This window comes from Mastomys coucha, unplaced genomic scaffold (genome assembly GCF_008632895.1).
Source record: "Mastomys coucha isolate ucsf_1 unplaced genomic scaffold, UCSF_Mcou_1 pScaffold22, whole genome shotgun sequence".
NCBI lineage: Eukaryota > Metazoa > Chordata > Mammalia > Rodentia > Muridae > Mastomys > Mastomys coucha.
Genome location: NW_022196905.1, coordinates 169,721,697 through 169,736,742, shown reverse-complemented (window position 1 = coordinate 169,736,742; position 15,046 = coordinate 169,721,697).

The following is a 15,046-nucleotide window of genomic DNA, read 5'->3' as shown; positions in this document are numbered from 1 at the left end:
TCCTAAAAAATTCTCTCTCTCTCTCTCTCTCTCTCTCTCTCTCTCTCTCTCTCTCTCTCTCTCTCTCTCTCTCTCTGACTGTTTTTCTCTTTCTCATTCCTGTTGAGGTGAAAGATTTAGTTTCTCTTCAATAGGTTGAAAAGTTGAAAGTTGTCAAATAATACATATGTGTATGCAATTGATGAATCCCTGAAAGGGGGTAACTCTTAGAGTTATATTATTGGATCTATTAAGGTCATAGTGAATGGAGACAGCGAGACAAGGAGGATAAACTTTTAAGTAGAGTTAGTCAACTTGCAAGATCCCAGGTACCTCTCCGTTTTAGTCATGTCCTCACAGAGTTTCCAAGAAGGAGTCTCATATCAGGGAAGAGAGATAAGGAGAAAGCACACACTTCTCTGTTATTTCTGGCCTTTGGCCATTAAAGAAACAAATGGTTTAAATACATCTGGCATCAGTTGGTACCTTCAAAGAAGTTGGTGGCATAGGTAGAAATATAAGATAAATATTGATGAAATTAAAGCACAGAGACAGAAATCAAAGCATGGTTATTGAGGAGTTCATGGTACTAGCTCAGTGATTGCAACTGGGCAGCACAGAGAGAGTTAGATACTGGACCTGTTAATAAGGACTAAAGAAAACAAGCCTGAGTGGTAAGCTGGGAATGGCTGTCTGCTTAGATTACAGCCTTTGGAAAGCTAAGGCAGGATGATCCCATGATGGATAGGACACTCTGGGTTTTACAGTGAGATACTGACTCATATAGCAATAACATCAAAAGCATCAGGACTAAGCATCAAAAGCTGACCTGGCTGTTGAACTAGTAGGTTATTATTTCAATGAATATTCATATATATCCCTCAAGTTGGGTATGGATGAGTCCAGGAGTCTTGGGAACATCTAGGCAAATAATTAAGGTTACTGTTGTCAAAATGGAAAGCTGAGTGAATTCTAAAAATCAAGAGAAAAAGGAATTCATTCTCATGTCATTTCAGTTACACTTCAACATTTTAAAATTATGCACAAGCATATATGTGTATGTTTATGTATGTGTGCATATATACATAATATCTATTATACACATAGTTGTAGATCAGGTTGATCTGGCATACACCATAAAGCCCAGGCTAGCGTCAAATATTTTGCTATTGTCCTGTCAGCAATTCAGAAGTACCTTGATTGTGAGCACAGAGACCATGCCCAGTTTTTATATTTCACATTCTAGATTTTCAAGTTTGGTTTTGCTGTGCTTGCTGATCTTAGAGTGCAGGTGAGATGGAGAGGAGGTTCAGCCATAGAGACTCTGCAAACATGTTTGTCTGGGAAAATAAATCTCAGCATTAATTTTGAAGATTGAGTGTCTAGTTCCATATTTTTTGGAGTGACTATTAATTTTCTTTGCCTTCCCTTGAGCATCTATCCAGGTTTTACTATAAATGCCTGTGCTTGCCCCCTTACAATAGTCAGCATAAGCCCCTGACTTCCTAGTGCTAGACAATCTGATGTGTTGCTATGCTCACTGAAATATTCTTCACTGGACTTTGAAGCTGGATACACAGAACAGTCGTTAACTTGGGGACAGAGGTGCCAAGATGAAGCTGACAAAAGATTTACTATAGGGGGTTGTGCAATCACTCCGCTTATTTTTTTGTTTTGTTTTATGAAATTATTATAGCTTTTCCTACTGGGATACAATGATTTATTACCTACTGATAGACAAGAGTGTTTAACTGTGTTCCCATTAATTGAACAATTTGCTTTTTGCCTTGTGCTCACACCTGTTCTTGATCAAACCTGGTTGTGATTCTGCTCTTGGCTATTGCATGATGCTATATTAATGCTTTATTGGTTCCGCTGTGCCTATAACACAGCAGTTTATGATGTTTAATAAAATGACTTTTCTAAAGACTCTCTTGGCTTGGAATTGTCTTTTTATCAAATTAATATCATGATGTAGGTTTCCCTTGTACTTGAGGGTTGCAAATTTCAGTAATTATCAGCCACATAATACGTTAGATATTCTAGCAATTTTCTTGCTATATATGAGAAGAGTCAATTGCTCTCTGGCTAATTGATGCTCCTTTCCTCTTATGCTTCAGATAGTTAAAGAACTACATGAGCGTTCTATAGGCAGTGAAGCCCTAGATGCATGAAGAAACTTTTAGGCATATGCTGGGCATCCCTTTTCTTGTGCTTAGACTCTCAGAGGAAATTGTGAAGGGTGCTTCATCCTAAGGAATAAGAGGACATGGGGACCTTCTACAATTAAGAAGGTGAGTAACCTATGCAAATATGTATAGAGAAGCACATGGTACCTCCAAAAGGTTGGGATATTTTCTCTTACTATTATTAAGGAAGCCTGAGAGAGTGGGAATCTTCGAGTACCAAATTCTATCATCACCCCACCACGATGATTCTCACAATGAAGAACATTCCCTGAAGCCTTTTAATGGGCACTGTATCGCTAAAAGTTTGGAGTATGGCTTCCAGAGCCCGGCTACTTGAGTTAAAAACAAAACAAATCTTTGATCCATGAATTGATGAGGTTTCTGTTGTTGTGACAAAACACTGTGACCAAAAGCAACTTGGGGAAGAAATGGTTTATTTAGCTTATAGGTTATAGTTCATCTAGAGAAACCAAAGCAGAAACTTAAGGCAGTAACCTAAAAATAGGAACTGAAGCAGAGGCTGTGGAGAAATGTTGTTTACTGGATTATTTCTCATGGATTATTCTAATTGCTTTCTCATACAACAAAGGGCCCAGGGATGGCACTTTCCATAGTGGACTGCTCCCTGGCAATAAAGAATTAAGTAAATGCCCTACAGACTTGAAATCTGATGGAGGCATTTTTTTCAATTGAGGCTCCCTCTTCCCAGATGATTCTGCCTGTGTCAAGTAAACAATACAGTATGCCAAGCCCCAGATTCCTCTATAAATTGGGTAAAATCCCCAGTCTATATCAATTTAAAATGTAAGCACGTAATGTTATAAAATCTCTTCATGTAGCCCTAGACATTTTAATCAATATTTGCAAATATTAGTAGTTAGTATTTTCATAATGACACTAAGAATAAGATGTGTTAACTCTATTTGATAGTTAAATGTAGAGTACCCGGTACACAAGAGAAAGGAAAATGGAAGGAATGAATACACAGAGTGGTGGTTCTCTTAGTAACCCATTTAGGTCAAATTACAAGATGCTCAGACCTTCTTGTTAATGAGGCTAGTTAGTTAAATTACCACTGCCCAAGATTACATCCCTAACCTTGATGGAAAACCCCTATAACTGTGTGCTGGAGGGGAAAGGGTGATTCATCAGAAGGAACAGAGAAGTACTCAAAGCACAAAGTACTGATGAAATTCACATTTTTTTCTTTTTATTTTTTTCTTTTTATTTTTTAGATATTTTCTTTATTTACATGTAAATTTCTCCATTCCCAGTTTCCCCTCCAAAAAACAAAGAAACAAACAAAACAACAAAAACAAACCCCTGTTGCCTCCCCTTTCCCCATGCCTGCCACCCCACCCTCTCCCACTTTCTGGCCCTGGCATTCCCCTACACTGGGGCACAGAACCTTCACAGGGCTGAGGTCCTCTCCTCCTATTGATGATCGAATTTGCAATCCTCTACTATACACATGCTGCCTGAACAATCAGACCCCTCCATGTGCAGTCTTTGGTTGGTGGTTGAGACCCTTGGAGCTCTGAGGGTACAACTTAGTTCAAATTGTTGTTCATCCTAAGGTGCTGCAAACCCCTCAGCTCCATTGGTCCTTTCTCTAACTCCTTCACTGGGGACCCTGTACTCAGTTCGATGGATGGCTGTGCGCCTCTACATCTGTGTTAGTCAAGTACTGTCAGAGCCTCTCAGGAGATAGCTATATTTAGGCTGGAAAGTCACATTTTTTTATATGAAGAGCCTCATGGATTATCATCAGGAGAACATAATGTCACACAACAGAACAGAGAGAAAGACAGTGTGGCGCTCTCATTCTTTTCTCCAAATGACCACCTGATCTATTGTCCATTAACATGTGGCATCATGCAAGTGGTCTCATCTAACAGGCTTCTAAAAATTTCCTTCTGTTACACAGTTCCCATGATGCATTTGGACAAATTGAAAAACAAACAAACAAAACAAAACAAAAACAAAAACAAAACAAAAACCCCTAACTAACAAAACCAAAGAGCAAACACAACCGCAACAAAAAAATCCCTTCCTCAAGATTCTATTCTTCTATCTTTTAGAATAGTAGCCATAGTAAAAAAGGATGTTTGAAAAAGATATCCCATCGTCATCTGCCAGAAATTGAGTTTTACAGTAATTCTACATCATTCATAACACTTGTGACTCTTCCTGGAGTTGTGTTGTACAAATTACATGTGGTTATACACAGCATTCCTTCAGGTTAACATTCCTTCAGGTTAGCATTTTGTTGGTTCCATTTAGAGTAATTACTGCAGGTTACTTTTCTCGGTAACGTATGCCTTATCTATGAATGAACTCCCTGTATGGTTTTGAATCTGCAAGAGACTAGGAATATCTTTCTTGTTCATTGCTCTATCATCTAAACTCAAACCACAAATCACTGAGGATTCTCAAAATATATTTGTTAAGTGACTGAATGAATTATAAAAATCAATGATTATACCTGCTTAAATTACGTCCAGCTAATGCCATACAGGCTGCAGAAGGAAGTGTGATTTAAAACTTACCTGCCCACAGTATATGTTGACTGAGACCAAAAGAATTTTTAATGATCTATGAGATTCATGAATGACATGACACATAGGTGTTTTCATTATTAAATAAAAACCTGAAAAGAATGTTCAGCTCCATAATTCTTTCCTCTCTGGATAAGAATGGGGGGCTGGAGAGATGGCTCAGCAATTAAGAGCACTGATTGTTCTTCTAAAGATCATGAGTTCAAATCCCAGCAACCACATGATGGCTCACAACTATCCATAATGAGACCTGGTGTCTTCTTCTGGAATGTCTGAAGGCAACTACAGTGTACTTACATATAATTAATAAATAAATCTTTTTAAAAGAGAATGGGAATAATTAGAAAGCAGTCCACAGGAGCAGATTTGAACTGTCAGTTTTAGGGAAGTATGGTTTTCAGAGCCAAGAGCCATGGCATTTTGAGCCTACCATTGACTGTGGGAAAGCTTCATCTTTCTGGTTTTCTCTTTATGGATTTATAAAATATGATATTTGAATGAGAATTCTCAGAATATTTTGGTAAATATTTCGTTTTGTTGTTACTTTGGCAGTGCTGGAGATCAAATACAAGATCCTATGTATGCCAAGCAAATTCTCTCACCAAACATCACCCTTCAAAATGTTTTGGATTAAATACTGGCAGCCTTTCTGAGCCGAGTGTGCGGCTCAAGTGCACAGCTTCTTCCCATATCCACTCAGCCACAGCAGTCTAGGGATAGGATGCCTCATTGTGATTTAGCCTTTGTGCCTGTTGAAAGGGAATTGTTGCATTTCTTTATCTTGTAGCAAATGCAACAGATTTATAAGGACATGCTAGTCATTCCAAGCAGAGCCTCAATGGCTAATTTAATGGACAGTAATTTCTGAGGCACGAGCTGTTAATTGCATTGAATAAAAAGGTTAGCCTCTCATTCCTTATGACATTAATGAAATGGTTAACTCATGCTTGTTCGAATAAAAGATATGTAATTTTAGCATAGTGTGCTACAGGTAAAATGTATTCAAAATATTTAGAACAGAGAGATTAAAATGCAGAAGTTTGGTCTTATGGGGTACATTTACTTTCCCCACTGCTATGTAGGAATACCCAACAGAAACAATTTAGGGAGAAAAGATTTATTTGGATCACAGTTAGGACATGCGGTATATCATGATAGGAAGATACAGCAGTTGATGCAACCCAGACTTTAGTGGTTGGAGTTGATTGCTTTGGTCCCCATATCTTGAGGGCTTATGGATCAGAGCACTTAGGCTAGAAACAGAGCAATAAAATTTCCATGGCCCACCTTTTCAGGCCTACATCAGGCATCTATTCCCATGTCCAAAAGATTCCACACCTTCTTTGAAGAACACATGAGCTGGGACCCAAATATTTGTACTGTACACAAGAGGTAGTATAGGATAGTGTACATTCTAACCATAACTAAGATTATCCAAGTGAGGATGCCTCACGCCCTCTTGGGAGAGATAAGAAAGCAATCACAAGTGGGGAAGGAGGGAGGGACCTGGGAGGGAAAGTGAATGCGGGATTAGGATTTGGGGCAGAGGGGAACCTGATCTGGTATTGGGTGAGGGAAAAGGACTGAAGCCCTGAGGACCAGCAGAAAGAATGGAAACAGGCAACCTCAGAAAATAGGAGGTTGGGGGGACCCTCCAGAATGCACCAGAGTCCTGGGAGGTAAGAGACTCTCAGGAATCAAAGGGAGGAACCTGAATGCCCAACAGTAGGGAGAAGGAACTTATAGAGCTCACCTCCAGCAGAAAGACAGGGCATAACGTGAGGGATGAGATTGCCATCCCACAGTCACATCTCTGACCCATAATCGTTCCTATCTGAAAGAATTACAGGGATGGAAATGGAGAGGAGCCTGAGGAAAAGAAGGTACAGCAACAGGCCCAAAGTGGGATCCAGCTCAAGTGCAGGTTCCAAGGCCTAACACTATTACTGAGGCTATGGAGCACTCACTCACAAAAAGGGACCTATCATGATTGCCCTCTGAAAGTCCCAACAAGCAGCTGAAAGAGTCAGATGCAGATATTTGCATCCAACCAATAGATAGAAATAGCTGACCCCTGTTGTTGACTTAGGGAAGCTGAAAGAAGCTGAGGAGAAGGTCAATCCTGTAGGAGGACCAGCAGTCTCAATTAATCTGGACCCCTGAAATCTCTCAAACACTGGACCACCAAACAGACAGCATACACCAGCTGATATGAGGCCCCCAATACACATACAGTAGAGGAGGACTTCTTGATCTGTGTTCATTTAGAGATGATGAACCTGACCCTCAAGAGACTGGAGACCTCAGGGAGTTTAGAGGTCAGGTGGGGTAGGGGGGTGGGGTCATCCACGTGGAGACAGGGGGTGGGTAGGAGGTGTGGTATATGGAGCAGTTGGAGGTTGATGGGGGGCCTAAAGGGTGGATTGGGGTGGGAGTGGCAGGGAATAGAATATGGAATGTAAAAAATAAATTAATTTAAAAAAAGAAGAAGAAAGGAAGTTGATGTCATCACCAGAGGTGGGAATCAGGTAATCCCAGTTTAAAGCCATGTTGGATAGGCTATCTCTCCCTGGAAGCTGCACTGGTGAGTAACACAGCCACAGAAAAGATGCTGCCTTAAGGGGAAAGAGAAGAGAAACAACCTGAATATTATCTTCTTCCTATCCTTTAACCTTCTGCCGGAGTCTCTGAGCTTCTTTATTCTTTGCAATATAAGTGAAGCGGAGCAGATCCAAACAGTGCATAGAAGTTCAAACACGACTAATATTGCCATCAATATCTCTCATCAAATATCTGACAGAGAGAGAAGGATCCTAGCACATAAGAAATTCATAGAGAGTGAATATTTCCTTAAGTGGAGCTGCAGAGTATACTTTCCCGGATTATTTTTATTATAATTATACTACATATCAAAGCCAATCAAAATATATAAACCTTAATGTATAATCTATTTCAACAGATACAGGGATCAAATTGTTGGATATTTGTAATTTCAGTTCAATCAATTAGTACAGCTAATCACTTAAAGGGTTAAAGTTATGGAACTGAGTATGATATGGTTTATATCATCATGCTGACCTGATGTAAATTTGGACAAGTGCTAGATTCTGAAGAACAAGGAAGAATCCAACAGGACCCTAAATATACTAGGAAGGAGATCCCAGGAGGAAAGTTCTAGACTGTGTCATAGTTGTGTCATAGACACAACTATGGGGCCCCAATAGGAGGCATTATAAATCTGAAACATGTAAATGGGATGGGGACAAGAGGATGGCATTTAACATGAAAAAATGTTATGCTGTCAACTATAATGATAATAAAAATAAATAGCAAAGAAAGTAAGAACTGAAAGAAACAAGCCTAAATTACTGAGTTGTACTACCTATAAAGGTGTCTTAGACAGGATTGAGAATAAGATAGAGACAGGATCTAGCCCATTGAACCCAGTGTGTCTGGTTCCATTAAAAGACACGAAGCCTAGCTGCAAATGGAATAGATTTCCAGTACCCTATACTTCAGTACCTAGAGCCAGTTGCCAGTTAATTGACAACCCATTTCCCACCACCATTCCTAGACCATTGTTATAATATCTACTCCAATATCTACTCTATCTATCTACATTTTTGGGTAAATGGTTTCTAGGTGCCTATTTCAGATATGTGTGGGCTATTAGCAGTAATCTCACGTATCCATGAAGAAAAGAGACAGTGCTCAGCCAAGGTTGTAGTCTTTACAGAAACCTAGAATAAGTTTGAAACTATAGAGCTATATTACTTAATCCAGGGACCACAAAACATATCATTTTCCCTACAAAGTTTCTACTCCACAATAGAAGCAGAAGGCCTTCCGAGTCTTTAGTGCCCAGCTTTAGTGTATGGTTGCATGATGGAAGCACATCTCAACTTAGAATACTGTTTTGCTTGAACCATCTTTGAGGAGTCTTTTCTTCCCTAGTCCATCCTGTGATTTGATCTATACTCCTAACTTGGGTGTTTATAACCTTTTTATGCCCTGTATCACAGAGCAAGCATGCTGGCACTTCTAAGCACTGGCTACTCTTCTCTGTTCCTGGGACATCCTTCCTTTTTCATTCACAAGATCATTTTATTTATGCAACAAACTTAGAAGTTTCGCTATGATTAGGTCAAGGACCTTCCTCTGGAAAGCCTTTAAGATCTTTATGTTTCAAGGATCTTTTTCCTATGGGAATTGCACTAGTAGAATTTCTCTTTCAACTATATGATCATTTGAGCATAGGAACTGGACCCAATGCACAACCCTGGCACTTAGACATGAGATGGAAGTAGGGCAAGAAGTTAGATGTGATGTAGTTCCAAACTGGCACTGCTTCATGATTGGTCTTGAGGAGGGACCAAGCTGTTTCTACTGGCTACTAGGCAGGTCTTCCCTCCTGAAACTTACTTTTCAGGAAATAGTGTCTTCCAGTAATTTATGTAAATGTGGGAAGGCAGAGTTAATTCACATGTCTCTTTTTTGTCTCATTTCCTACTGGTCAATAAATACTTTGTGAGGGTTACCATCTCCTTCTAGGGGGCTAGGCTACATGGACTAGTATCTATCTACTAGGGTTAATTCATATAGTTCATGTTGCCTTTATTTGCAAGAGGTCAGGAGTTGGAACAATTTTATTTATTCACTCACCCTTTATTTATTTAGAGTTTTGAAGTAGACAGAACTGAATATAGGATGACACTGACATATAAATTTCTTAATAATGTTAATAAACATGAAGTTTGAGATTTAGAAAACTGAAATATATTTCTATGTGTCAGCTCAACATACACTTAGTCATATACGATGTGGCCATGATGGCAACAATGGACTATGGGAAAATTAATCTGGAGGAATCAAGCTTACTCTATTCTTCTTATATTGTTCGTTATTACATCAGACCTCTAAAATACATCTGTAATCATAGGACTTCGAAGGTGAAAGCAGAAGAGTCTCATCTATGTGCTTTTATAATTTGTCTATCATTAATAGTACTAAATTGTTCATGCATGTATTCTGTAGTGTATCCTGATTTGGATTCTTGGGGATGTATTCCCAAGGGTGGTACAGGTTGATATCCGGTGGATCCATATTGGCCACACTAAGTTAACACATTCACCAACAGTGAACAGATTCTCTTCCTCTTACATGTTGGTCAAAATCACTGTATGGCATCATTGTCACAAGAGTGGACTAGAATCTCAGTGTAGTTATGATTTGTATTTTCCCATGATAGTTAAAGATGTTGAACTGTTTTTATATATTGTGGGTATTCACACTTCTTTTGAAAAAATGTATATGTAGTGTACTTGTATATTTGTAGATTAGATTATTTGTCTATTGGTCTCGAAGAGCTTTATATTGATATATTATTGTCTCAATTAATAATCTGTATGCCCATCCTCTCTTGGGTGAATAGTTAGCAAAGTTTGCCTCCTTTTCTGTGAGCTGTGCTATTGAATTAACTTTCCTAGTATTTTATTAAGGAAAAGTCTCTCTCTTCATTTCTTGTTTATTTTTGCTTTCTGTGCTTTCTTAGCTTAAGTAATGGTTCATAAGTTTTATTTACTTAAAGAAAAAAATAAAACAAGCAGACATACTGGTCCCTGTGGTCTACAGTGTTGCTCAAGTTTCTTTACTGATTTTCTGTCATGATGTTGTATCCATTGCTGAAGCGAGTCACTGAAGTAGTGACCACTTCTCCAGACTCATAATTGTGCCCCTAGATGTTCTTGATCCACTGCTTTAACAATTTTATCCACTTTGGATTTATTTGAAAGTACTCATTTGTGCTTTGAGGCCTTGCTTTGGCATAACTTTGTCTCCCATCAGCTTCTCCTCTGCTGATTGCCTTCCTTTCTTTTGTATTTCTGAGTGTGGTTAGATTGGCTCTGTTTTGTCTTCAGCAAAACTCATGCAATTTTTAGCCTTGTTAAAAAAAATCCACCAGAAAGCTATGAGCAGTGTCCTCTTTGCCTTTTGACTGCAATTCATATATGGCTTCTCCATTGCTATTCTTGTCAACATATTTTCTAATTTTTGTTCCAGTTTTTCTTTTGGTAATTTTAAAAATAGCAACATGTTCCTTAATTTCCATGAAATAAGATTTCTGAGACTTTGTTTTAACCACTAGAATGTATAAAGTAAGGAATAGTAACATTTTAAATTATGTTACTATGTTTAACTTTGTTTTCCTAAGGTTCCATGATTTTATGTATCCTTGAAGAAAAGCAGAGTGACAGTTCTGGTATGAAGATGGCATCACTCAGATATTTACTTTGATTTTTTTATCTGTTTCAGATCAGTGATAATTGCATAGCATACCCTCAGGTTGTTTTCACATTTTACCCTTTATGAATATTGCTGTTTTGGACATACATCCAACACATTTCAGGAAGCATACCTTTCTTAGGCAATTTTTTACCTTATATTTTTGGAAACAGAAATATAAATATAAGGAAACAGGTACTCCCTGAACCAGAAATAAGTGAGGGTGGGCTGTCTAGCCAATAAACGCTAGCTATCCTCTTGTCACACATTCACCTCTATGGTTAGAAGCATGCTGCCCACCCTGCTTTTGATGCGGTTGTTGGGGACCCAAAGACAGGTCCTCACATTTGTACCACAGACACTGTACCAACTGAGCTATCTCCCTAGCCTATATGTTTTTATGGATCGTTTTCTATGTAAGCCTTCTTACTCAGTGCGTAATGTCCCAGCCCTTCTTGTTTATTTTAATGAACCCAAATGTTTTGTGATTTTTGTTTCTCTGTCAACTACACATCTTTCTATCAAAGTCTCCTAGAGACTTTGTACATCTCTGACTGATTACAGCCTAATGCAAACCTTGGACTATTTCTTTTTAACTCTCAGTGCTACTTTAAATTCCTTTTAACATCTTTTTTCAACATATTTTACGCTAATATATTTTAATTCTACTTTCATTTTAAACCCCATTAAACATTAGATTATTATTTTGTAAGAGCGATATTTCTTTGCATTTATGAGTCCCCTTATTCCGTGTTTCTTTTGTATGGTAACTTTTACACCTGGGATCAAGTTATTTTTCACTCAAAAAGTTCCCTGTATTCTTTTTCATTTGTGTCAGCTTGCACTTAACAAAATATTTTGTCTGAAAATATCTTTTTACTCTAGTTTTTAAAAGAATAATACTTCTATATTCTATTGTAGTAGCATTTTAAAAATCTCCTGCTTTCTGAGAATTGTGCACGTGTATAAATCGAAATATGATCATATCTACCCTTATTTCCACTTTCCAATTCCTTCTATATTCCCACAATTTGTCCCCCTCTTTAGAATTAATTAGTTAAATTTTGACAAGCCACTAAGCCCAGTTAGTGCTTCCCCTAAGTGTATGGGTATAGAGCTATCCATTGGAGCAAATCTTTTGACAAGCATGACACTGAAGTAGCCAACATTCATACTGTAAGTTGTAGTCCAAAGGCCCAGAGGAGGGTAGTCATATCTTTCCAACAAATTTGTATTTGCAAGGCAAAAAATTAATGATATGTGTTCAAGACAAAACCTATCTAATCTAACCATACTTGGGAATGCAAGATGAGTAGCTAGATCCTGAAAAGGAATGGTTCTCTTTGCCTTAGCAACAATCAGTTGTCAATAGCTCCTCAGTAATGAGTGAGCCCTAGAGATCATCTACTACTCTACCTGTGCTGGCTTCATAGTGTCCAGGTATTCTGTCGGTGACTGGGATAGCCATGTCATGTCAAGAAGACAGCACACCCCAGTATTGATCCCTGTTTTCTGGTTTTAACGTATTTCTCTGCTTCCTCTCCTGTGATTTTCCTGGAGCCTTGATGGCAAAAGGATCAATACAGATGTCTTATTAAGTTTGTGGACTCAGTTTCTTATTCTTAGCACTTTGACTAGCTAGTTAATTGTGCTGTGATTCCCTACTGAAAACAAAACAAAATAAGACAAAACAACAACAAAAACCAGAACCTTCTCTGACCAAGGTTGACACAGACCTATGGGTATAATATTTAGAAGGGAACCTGAAAGTCTAATATCAAAATGACAATATTTTGCAGATTTTACTCTAGTACCTATGACCTTCTCAGCCACAAGTTTTTGACCAGAATTACAGTAGTAAGCTGAAGTTATCTCCCATGAAGTAGGCTTTAAACCCAATTAGAAAGCTTTATCCCACTAGAGCTATGCCACTATTGTACAAAGGGATACATCTTGCCTGATAAATGGGTATTGCAACATGCAGGGTTCATCATTGGTAAAACAATTGATCTCTTCTCTTCCAGCAACACACATGGCACCTACTGGCACTATAAAAGTTAGTCAGCAATGAAGAAGTTCCTAGTCTGTTTAATATTGATTTCTCTCTGTGCTGGATTAAAGTATGGGGTGTTTTCAATAATACGATCTTACTCTGTAGTAACATTTTATATTATATATTTTAAATATCATGAAATCAAAGAGAAAGAGGAATGGAGGAAGAATACATAACTCCAAGGATGGTTGAAAAAGATATAGGGAATCATATTGTTGTTTTGGTTAATTTTGACATACAAGTGTACATGTATATACATATACATATACATATGTATGAGTATATATATGAAATTTGATTATGTTCCAAATCCTTTACCTTCCAAATCCTTTACATCTCTCAAATATGCCCTCTTTCCAAATTCATGTCATTTATTTATTGATTGATTGATTGATTGATTGATTTACTTATGACATACTATGTCCACTTAGTGGGTTTAAATGAAAGTATTCTACTAATTACCTAATAAAAATTCCAGTTCCTAGCATGGGGAACCTTTTAGAGTTGTTGGTCAGGGAAATCCATTTGTCCCCCAATACATTATCTGCTATTTTCATGGTCCTTGGTTGCCTGTCAGAAATTGTAGCTAAAATCCTAGTGCTAAAGGTACCACACACTTAGGCCTCAGGCCTTGGAGGAATTGAAATGGAATTGACAGGGAAGACTAGCTCTCATCATACTGGAAAGAGCTATGTAAGTTGCCAAGGGAGATAAGCAAACAATAGTTCTGCCAAGTTGTAATACCTATGAACCACAACAGCCAGTTGGCGGGATATTCTGAAAGATGCAATAGTGGTACGTACCTCCAGAGGGCAGTCAACAGCTATCTAATTGAGCTTAAGGCCTGCTCAATAGGAGCATGGCTTGTCTGGCATGTAGACTTAGCCCACTACCCATGGATGATGAAGTTATGGAGCATAAAGGAGAGCTACTACTGCCACTCCCATAATTTCTAGCTGCATTCTAAATACATAGCCTTGTATCCACAGGTAAGTATTATGTCACTCCTCATTAAAGAAGCTTCTTATTGTATCAGGTAAAGACCAAAGAAGAAACCCACAATTGGTCAAAATGCAGAGTACAACTGACCGTGGGAGTGTCCAACACCAATTGATACAACATTAACATTAACCCTTGTATATTCAGAGAACGTCATGGATCGGGTAGACAGAATATTTGTAAGAGCTAGCAGACCAATGCATCTACTTCAAGACATTGTATTCTATATTTTACAGGGGAGCTTTACCCATGAAGTCTAGTAAATGTGGCTAACTAAAGAGGACATGAAAATTTGAAAACATTAGTTATCATGCCAATATGGAGAGAGAAAATCTAGGCAATTAATGACTGTTGAGAAATGGAAAATCACTATGCTCGAGGGATGAGTTCCCTGATAGGTTATTCAATCCTAAGTAGTAAGTCCTAAACACATGTAAAAATACACAAACACACATCCATGAGCATGCATGCACACACACGTGTCATTATGCATACATATTATGCAGATATAAAAAATAAAATTTAAGAGCTCATGTATTTAAAAAGGATATTGGAAGAGTTAGAAGAATAAAAGGGAGAAATAATGTAAATAGCATACTTATATACAAAGTTCTCAAGAATTAACTAATATATCATATATGTATAAAATATATATATTCAAAAAGTTAAGTTATTTCAAAAAGTCAAGCTATCACTTTAATTACTATTCCTTTGATGTAATGAGTCTTTTAAAATCCTTTCCTCACTGCCTGAAGTTTTCAGAAGTATCTTAATTTCCATAGAGATGTGTGTATGTGCGTGTGTGTGTGTGTGTCTGTGTGTGTGTGTGTGAGAGAGAGAGAGAGAGAAAGAGAGAGAGAGAGAGAGAGAAAGAGAATTAAGTCTCTCTGTGTGTCAGTGGTGTGTATGTACATGTGTTGACATACCTTTTTTTTTTAGAGTTAGAAAAAAAGAAGTTACTAAGCTGCTTTTATTTCTAATAAACC